Here is a 10320-nt window from a genome sequence, read left to right on the forward strand (position 1 = left end):
CGACCTAGGAAAAAAATTGACACATGGACATGACACATAGGCAAAACTGATGAGATGGCGCTTAGTCATCACAACCCACCACAATCTACAAGGCTATGACCATCTATATTGGTCGTTAACAACTAGAAATAAGGCAGCGGACCTGCACTGTTTGCTTTGTGATCATTTCGTGTAAGGAAATTATGACCTTTCTGACCAAAATGGTCGCAATGGTTTAGGGTTTGGAGCCCCCCAAACAGCTTTTGACCAATTGGTCTCAAATGGTCATAGATCTATGACCAATTCTTCCAGGGTCACTGACAGAAGGTCACTAGTTGACATATTTCTTGTAGTGGTACTTAGGAATGTAGGTAGTTGTATTTTACATCATTTGTGCAATCTCATTTAGCTTCTAACATTTACTGGTTGCTTGTAGGTACGTATATGAGCGGTACTAATCGACGCTTCGATCCCTTTTGCATATGGGGCAATGAGGTATTCATGAACAAGCGTCAAGTGAGGAAACTAAGAAAGATTGTTAGGCAAAAGAAACGGGTGATGGTAATTAATCTCTTTATTTACATTTTGTCCAAGACATCAGTGAACTTTAGGATGGTAAGTAATCTGTTGCCTTTTCCCCCTGCCCACAACAAGTTACTCTATTAGACCTCATGATCTGATATTTTTCACTTTTCAGTGGTTTCCGAAGCTATTTACTTATGATTGCCTTGCAAACTACATGACCGGAGTGGAGGCAACTAAGGTTAAAGTATATAATTCATGTTACCATGATAGTGCTCTAGAAGTCTTCCTGAAGGCGGTGAAGGATGAGCGGGCGATCGTCACAAGGGGTTGGACAAAAGTTGTTTGTGCATATGGCATGCAGGAAGACACATTATGGGCATTCCGCTTCTTCAACAACATCGGCAGTCAAAATGATTTACACTTGTCTCTTCACCTTTACCGCCTGTAAATATTGTGGTTCATCATAGTAATTGTTGTCTAATCCTGTAATTACTAAACATATTGTACTGACAATTTTATTTATGGATTCGTTGTCGAACCATTGTGCTGAGAATTTGAATTGCACGTTTCATATTTCAAAATTTCCATTTCGAATAATAAATTACGGCCAAAAAAATGTACAAGAGCAAATAAAATAATGTGCACATAGTTAGAAATAAAACAGCGTGTGCGACGAAAAAATAAAACAAACGGTTCTTTGACGTGAAACAGTTGCGATGCCCTTCGGACGCACACACAGTTTCGTCCCATATGCGTGTGTGATTCATGGTACTACGGCAAACATTTCAATGCAATAATGTAACTATCACAAACATATCGACAGATTAAATGTTGATGTCCACCTTTTTCACACGACTATAGCGGCCTAATCGTTTGGGATGTACATACGAACAGAAACGTTTTCCCTGGATTGACTATGTGGGATGTACATATGAACAAAAATGTTTTCCCTGGATTGACTGTGTGGGAATTACATACAAACGAAAATGTTTTCCCTGGATTCATTGTGTGGGATGTACTTAAGAACGAAAACGTACTCCTTGGATTGACTGTGTATGATATACATACGATCGGAAATATTTTTTCTGGGATTCACAGTGTGGGATGTACATACCAATGGAAACAATTGGGTTTTGATGCCTACCCCGATCGCACACGAGCTAGCTTGTGTGCCAGGAGGGCCTATCCCCGATGGTTTCTGGGTCATGTGGGAAGGACCCCCCTATCGCCCACACTCACTTGGCGATGGTTCCAAATGACGTCGTGGAAATGGGCTAAAAACCATTTGTATAGCACCAACGCGTACCAGTGTGTCATACTCACAACTATAGTACTCTCCCCATTCACTATGTTGATAGCGCCGGACGGCGGCGCCGCAGCGAGCGCACCAAGGTGGAGGATAAAGTGATGTCTCCAATATGTTGGGTTGGGTTGGACATTCTTATCGAAAAATAACCGGAACTATTTACGATGTTGACTTTGATTTGCATGGGTCCGCTGGTTGCAAGAGGAAAATGGTGGGAGAAAGAAGACTGATCGCTATCTGTGCCTAAGAATAATATCGACTGAATGTAACGACACTATCATAGGAAATAATATCCTCTTGTTAAAATTTGACTTTTTTGATCGTGAATTTAAAGAACTTTTGCATGAGCATTTAGATTTATTTATTTATTTATGTTTAGGGGACCATGAGCATGTACCTAGACCGGATTCATGTGAGAGCCTCCCTTCCAGTTAATTATGGGCTCCTCTATTGGACCTTCATCAGTGGGCTACATGTTATCGACAAGTGGAAAATGTGTTCTGTACCAAAAATAGTATGCGCTACGTACGGTACGGGGAACTAAAGGATCGGACCGTGCAACGACTTCCAAAACATTGTTATTGTCGTTCTAACAACACATTTATTCAACCAACAGATGAAATATACTACTGATTATACATTGAAAACAACAACAACAGCAACGAGGGCTGGGGGTGCAACAGAAGCAGTAAGGAGGCCAGAAGAGAAAAGACGCAACACTCTCTTCCAAACCAAAAATCAGCCATCATTACAAAAGGGCTACCAAAAAAGAACAAGTGTATGCATCAAACTAATAAAGATCCTACTACACCAAGTGTACGCATCTAACAAACTAGATCAGTTTGACATTACTATTTATTAAGCTGTGGATTGGCTGACTGCTAGGGGAAATCAAGCCAGGAGGTCGAAGTCTGATACTTGCGACCCTCTCTCCTACTTTGGGCTGCAGAGCGTGGCGGCACATATCAGGTATGGTGCATGCAGAGACGCATGGTATGCTCTGTACACATAGTTTTGCCTGATGAATGAAACTGTGCTGCCATCATGATCCTTGCCGTCGGTTATCTCCTGGTTAATCAGATAATTCAGTCTGAGAAACAGGGAGCGTGTACCAAGGCTACTTACCAGCCTCTAGTCAAAACTTCCTGAAGGCCCAGAGAAGCTGGGATCCTGCTCAAAGACCTTGCAGTGACTGTCATTGTATTCCGCGAAACAACACGTCCGGTACTTGCGAACGATCTTCAATCATTCACTATTGTCAGATCAAGCCAGGTACCACCTGCAACTGCCATGCCGCTTTCCTTTGAAAGGTAGTGGGACTAGGAAGGGTAGTGACACCAGGCGGCCTACAACATCATATCAAGTTGGAGTCAAAATAAAAAGGGGCTCTTACTGTAGTCAATCTTAAGAACAGCATGTTATGAGCAGGAATATTTTTTCAGTAAATGTTGACAGTAATATAAGCAAGCCATCATGATATCATTGAAAAGTAACATACTACTGTAACAACCGTTTGTAGTGATGACCGGAGTAGGCCAGCAATACCTCGAGCCGTAGAAGGAGTCGATAGCGTAAATGAAGCCCTTGTGTTCAATGGCATCAGAGAACCATGGAGGATATATGATCCTGCGATGGACGTGCAGATTTATCCACTTACCGCAGTGACCTGTCAGATAGGCAAGACCGCAGTTGAAGAAAGTAATTAGCCAGAAGTGTTCATAATTCTCAGATCCTTTGGGCACTTGGTAGATTACAACCTTGAGCAAATCAAACTTGGTATCCTGTTGGCTACTCTCAGATTTCGAGTATTCTGGGCCGCGGTGCCAAACCAGTGAAGTGTTAATCGAAGCAAGTGGGGTCAATCACCGGGTGTAGACCTCCACGAGCATCCAGCTACCGTGACCATCGACGAGCACCATCCAAGACGTGTTCATCCCGACCCAGTACATACCGTTAATGTAGTTGAGGGTGACGGGGATAGGATCGCAGTCAAGGGGGTTGATACTCGCCACCCTACGATGGTTATGGTGCGTCACACACCATTTCTGAAGATCAGGCGGCATCAACAAGCAAGGAGCTAGCTTAAAAAGCTCCAACCTGAGGGCTTTGAGAAAACGGTACATCCTCGATGAGCACGCGGCGAGCGGAATGGTACTGAGATTATCCACATGCGAAACAATGAGCTTCATTAACTCTGTGGGGAGCGAATTCCAGCCACTCTTTCAGCGGACGCTGCTCGGTTCTGCCATTTTTAGTGCTTGGGTTTCAGAAGAGCAATGGAAGAAGATTCGATGATTATGTGCGGACAAAGATGAAGAAGCGAATATATGCTGCGGGAAGTGGACAGGTGATGATGACTACAGCATGCCGCTTGACTTACGAGACACATACTAGTAGTTTAGGGTACTATCGATGCCAGACAACTTGCTTGAGTGATCACAGTACTGGTACTCCCTACAGTACCTACTACTATGCCCTAACTTGTTTGAGTAGAGTAGTAGTGGAGTAGGACTCTGCTCTACTACTAGCACCGGAGGAGTAGTATATTCTAATCAAAAATAGTTACAAACTTCAATGCCCGAGCATGGAATGACTACGAACCGCCATCGGTACTAACTCTTATCCCCAGCAAATGTTCGTTGGGAGACATGGCAGTTATAAACGTCCGCGACGCAGTTACAGTACATGTGTAAGGGTAGCGGTTTTCTCAAATACTATGGCTTAAAAATAAGCCACGGGCGGATGGAAAACAGACAGTTACGTGGGGTTTGCCAGGATTGAGGTCGTGGCGAACAATCGCCAGATATCATTACTAAAAAAAGGTTAAAAGACCAGGGCTATAACTTGCACCAGCTGACCACTAACAATGATACTAACATAGTTGTAAAATGGTCAAAGACCGTGTCTACGTGGTGTTTGGAATTATATGCAAAAAATCTAGCAAGATGCACGTGCATTGCACGGAACATCATGATGCATTTTTTACAAAACACCTGTTGTAATTGACTCATGCAGGAGTAATCCCATGTGTAAAAACTAATGATATCTCGACCATTTCACCGGAAAAATAATATCTTGAGAAAGATGACAGATACGGTGAGCAGGAGTGGGGGGTGGTGGTGACTGGTGGTCGGACTGGGCGGAGGCATGGGGATGGACAGTGCCGAGAGGAACCACCATGCCAGATTGTTCCAGAGATTTCCTTTTTTAATTGCTCAACAATGAGGTTGTGGGAGATAAGGATGAACGAGGCAAGGCCTTATCTATAAATACGGAGAGAGGTGTGGGTATCTTTTGTAAAACTGTCATAGTTTGCTTTCTATCTGTCAGATATAGATTGGACTGTCTATATTATAAGTTGGAAGGCACACCATCGTCACGAACTTGGATTTTTCTCTACTCCTACTCCTATAAAAGACTCAGTTGGTGATGATGGTGTGTCTGCCATCCGCCATTTCTGACCATTATATCTGCATCTAACGGCTGTGATGTAAGTTGCGCCCTTTTGCAACAATTCCCACTTCTCTGCTCCAGTTTGCACAAAACCACTTAGCATATGTAAACCAACCACGTTCCTCCCTCACCTCATCGAAACAACCCAAATAATATATTTAGAGTGAAACATAAGATGTTTTTAGTGATATGTATATCAAAACTAAACTGTTTTCTTCCAAATTTGTGAATATGTATTATTATACTTTGGATCCGTTGCAACGGACGGGCTCATTGCTATAAAGGTTTATCTCTTGCATCGTCCGCAACGAACAGCTGGCGTACTGGTCCGGGCCGGATGCTCGGGCGCAATGACCTGAGTTCAAATTATGTCCTAAACTTTAGCTTTTTTTATTTTTTTTAATATATACTTCTTTCGCTACTGTACTAGCAGTGGAACCCACAGAGTTCTTAGAATACAAGATTAAGGATGGATTTGTTTCTTTTTAACTATCTGTGTGAATCTCTAGCCAGACTTCAAGTCATGTACATTGTACTGAATGTGGAACCCACAAAGTACTTATAATACCAGTTTAAGGATGAAATTAAATTTTTATAGAAGGAGAATCATACACACAATTAACTCAAAAGGATTGGACGTGACTATTATTCTCCAATGGCAACCAGCAAATTTCCTCCCGCGGGCTGGAGTAGGTTTCTCGGTTTGCATGCGGGTTTAACAAAAGCATTTGATGGAGGCGAGGAGGTGTGTTCAGCCGGGCGTGTAGCGGGCGTTGCAGTACTATTCGATTTGACAACTACTAGTATATTATAAAAAAGAAATAAGAGTAGTAGAGAGATAGATAAGAGTAGAGATAGAGACTAGGGAGGAGCACCATCTACCGCTTCGTGAGCTACTGCTGCGCTCCATTCGGCTGGCGCAACGTCCCTACAGCCACTCCCTCCTGCGCTCCGTTCGGCGGGCGCTGTTGAAATTTGGGAAGCGCACTCGCGCGACTGCTGGCAGCAACAAGTTCACCGATGATGCCTTTTTCCCCAACCTCGGCAACCTCTTCCTCAATGACATGGGCGACAACCTCAATGCCAACGGTGCTGCTCCCGTTGCACTGTATGTGTTTCTGTCATTCCTGTTCGAAATCGTGGTAGAATTCATGTTTCTAGTCTGTGTTCTAGATTCAATCTATTCATCTACTATGCTACTCCACATGATTAGTTTAATCTTTGTTATAGCCGTCATGATTTATTTTGTTCTTATTAGGACTAAATCTTGTAGTAACTTGCTCATATATTCAACAGGCGCAACATCCCCTACGGCCACCCCCGTTTCATGGACGGCCTGGTCCATGCCTCCAAGGAGCCCTTCGTCTACTGGTATGAGTGCCCGTTGCCGTTTTGGGGCTCGCCGGCGAGCATCATGCATCACCTCACACAAGCATTTGTCTATCACTACTGGCCTGCGGCGAAGAACATCAAGTACGAGACATGCTACCCATTCGCCGTGCCGGAGTCGCTGGAGGATCACCGCCGCCTGCTAGTTTCGGAGGAGGACGGAAGCATCTTCCTCTTGATCGTGGGCACCGGCGAGGCCCGCACAGGCCGTCGCCCCGTCTCTGTAGTGTGCGTCAGGGGCGACGCCGCTGACGCTGACATTGACACGAGGCTGAATATACGGGTGTGTGCTCACTGTTACCTCCCCTCAGAGGTACGTGGGCGCCCACACCAACTCCATGACGCTGACTAGGACTCTGGCGAGCTGGGATCTTCCCACCGATGTGGACATGGAAGACGCATGGTATGATTTCCCCCGCAACATGGTGCACGGGGACTCCAAGGAGGTTCACCTAGACATATGCATTACCAAGTTAAATGTCGATCATTAGTCTTCGCTCAATGTAATCCGCTGTCTAAGCATGTGGAGACTTCTGATTTATATAGTATAGAACCTTCCATGCATGATCTTGATCGAGTAGAGTATCGCACTTGAATAAAAGTGTATCCATTTATGGTTTAGTCTAGAATCTTCCATGTATGATTTTGCTCTATTAGAGTTCTCTCTTGCCATTTATGAGATTAAATGAGAATTTTTACTACAGTACTGGTGAAAGACTTATGACGAACCGCTTCTTACTATTGGGGAACGTAGTAATTTCAAAAAAATTCCTACGCACACGCAAGATCATGGTGATGCATAGCAACGAGAGGGGAGAGTATTGTCCACGTACCCTCGTAGACCGTAAGCGGAAGCGTTATGACAAGGCGGTTGATGTAGTCGTACGTCTTCACGATCTGACCGATCCAAGTACCAAACGTACGGCACCTCCGAGTTCAGCACACGTTCAGCTCGATAATGATCCCCAGACTCCGATCCAGCAAAGTGTCGGAGATGAGTTCCGTCAGGACGACGGCGTGGTGACGATGATGATGTTCTACCGGCGCAGGGCTTCGCCTAAACTCCGCGACGATATGACCGAGGTGGAATATGGTGGAGGGGGCACCGCACACGGCTAAGGAACGATCTTCAAGATCAACTTGTGTATCCTAGGGTGCCCACCTGCCCCCGTATATAAAGGAGAAAGGGGGAGGCCGGCCGGCCCTAGGGGGCACGCCAAGGAGGAGGAGTCCTCCTCCTAGTAGGAGTAGGACTCCCTCTTTCCTACTCCTACTAGGAGGGGGAAAGGAAGGAGGAGAGGGAGAGGGAAATAGGGGGGCGCCGCCCCCCCTCTCCTAGTCCAATTCAGACCAGATGGGGAGGGGGCGCGCGGCCCATCCTGGCTTCCCCTCTCTCTCTCCACTAAGGCCCATAAGGCCCATTACTTCTCCCGGGAGGGTTCCGGTAACCCTCCGGCACTCCGGTTTTCCCTGAAAACCCCCGGAACACTTCCGGTGTCCGAATACAGTCATCCAATATATCAATATTTATGTCTCGACCATTTCGAGACTCCTCGTCATGTCCGTGATCACATCCGGGACTCCGAACAAACTTCGGTACATCAAAACTTATAAACTCATAATAAAACTGTCATCGTAACGTTAAGCGTGCGGACCCTATGGGTTCGAGAACTATGTATACATGACCTAGAACTATTCTCGGTCAATAACCAATAGCAGAACCTGGATGCTCATATTGGCTCCTACATATTCTACGAAGATCTTTATCGGTCAAACCGCATAACAACATACGTTGTTCCCTATGTCATCATTATGTTACTTGCCCGAGATTCGATCGTCGGTATCTCAATATCTAGTTCAATCTCGTTACTGGCAAGTCTCCTTACTCATTACGTAATGCATCATCCCGCAACTAACTCATTAGTCACATTGCTTGCAAGGCTTATAGTGATGTGCATTACGGAGAGGGCCCAGAGATACCTCTCCGACAATCGGAGTGACAAAACCTAATCTCGAAATACGCCAACCCAACATGTACCTTTGGAGACACCTGTAGTACTCCTTTATAATCACCCAGTTACGTTGTGACATTCGGTAGCACCCAAATTGTTCCTCCGGTAAACGGGAGTTGCATAATCTCATAGTTACAGGAACATGTATAACTCATGAAGAAAGCAATAGCAACATACTAAACGATCAAGTGCTAGGCTAACGGAATGGGTCATGTCAATCACATCATTCTCCTAATGATGTGATCCCATTGATCAAATGACAACACATGTCTATGGTTAGGAAACATAAACATCTTTGATTAATGAGCTAGTCAAGTAGAGGCATACTAGTGACTTTATGTTTGTCTATGTATTCACACATGTATCATGTTTCCGGTTAATACAATTCTAGCATGAATAATAAACATTTCTCATGATATGAGGAAATAAATAATAACTTTATTATTGCCTCTAGGGCATATTTCCTTTAGTCTCCCACTTGCACTAGAGTCAATAATCTAGATTACACAGTAATGATTCTAACACCCATGGAGTCTTGGTGCTGATCATGTTTTGCTCGTGGAAGAGGCTTAGTCAACGGGTCTGCAACATTCAGATCCGCATGTATCTTGCAAATCTCTATGTCTCCCACCTGGACATGGTCCCGGATGGAATTGAAGCGTCTCTTGATGTGCTTGGTCCTCTTGTGAAATCTAGATTCCTTTGCCAAGGCAATTGCACCAGTATTGTCACAGAAGATCTTCATTGGTCCCGATGCACTAGGTATGACACCTAGATCGGAAATGAACTCCTTCATCCAGACTCCTTCATTTGTTGCTTCCGAAGCAGCTATGTACTCCGCTTCACACGTAGATCCCGCCACGGCGCTTTGTTTAGAACTGCACCAACTTACAACTCCACCGTTTAATAAAAACACGTATCCGGTTTGCGATTTAGAATCGTCCGGATCAGTGTCAAAACTTGCATCGACGTAACCATTTACGACTAGCTCTTTGTCACCTCCATATACGAGAAACATAAACTTAGTCCTTTTCAGGTATTTCAGGATGTTCTTGACTGATGTCCAGTGATCCACTCCTGGATTACTTTGGTACCTTCCTGCCAAGCTTATTACTAAGCACACGTTAGGTCTGGTACACAACATTGCATACATGATAGAGCCTATGGCTGAAGCATAGGGAACATCTTTCATTTTCTCTCTATCTTCTGTAGTGGTTGGGCATTGAATCTCACTCAACTTCACACCTTGTAGTACGGGCAAGAACCCTTTCTTTGCCTGATCCATTTTAAACTTTTTCAAAACTTTATCAAGGTATGTGCTTTGTGAAAGTCCTATTAAGTGTCTTGATCTATCTCTATAAATCTTGATGCCCAACATGTAAGCAGCTTCACCGAGGTCTTTCATAGAAAAACTTTTATTCAAGTATCCCTTTATGCTATCCAGAAATTCTATATCATTTCCAATTAATAATATGTCATCTACATATAATATCAGAAATGCTATAGAGCTCCCACTCACTTTCTTGTAAATACAGGCTTCTCCAAAAGTCTGTATAAAACCATATGCTTTGATCACACTATCAAAGCATTTATTCCAACTCCGAGATGCTTTCACCAGTCCATAAATGGATCGCTGAAGCTTGCACACTTTGTTAG

Source organism: Triticum aestivum, chromosome 1B (genome assembly GCF_018294505.1).
Source record: "Triticum aestivum cultivar Chinese Spring chromosome 1B, IWGSC CS RefSeq v2.1, whole genome shotgun sequence".
Lineage (NCBI taxonomy): Eukaryota > Viridiplantae > Streptophyta > Magnoliopsida > Poales > Poaceae > Triticum > Triticum aestivum.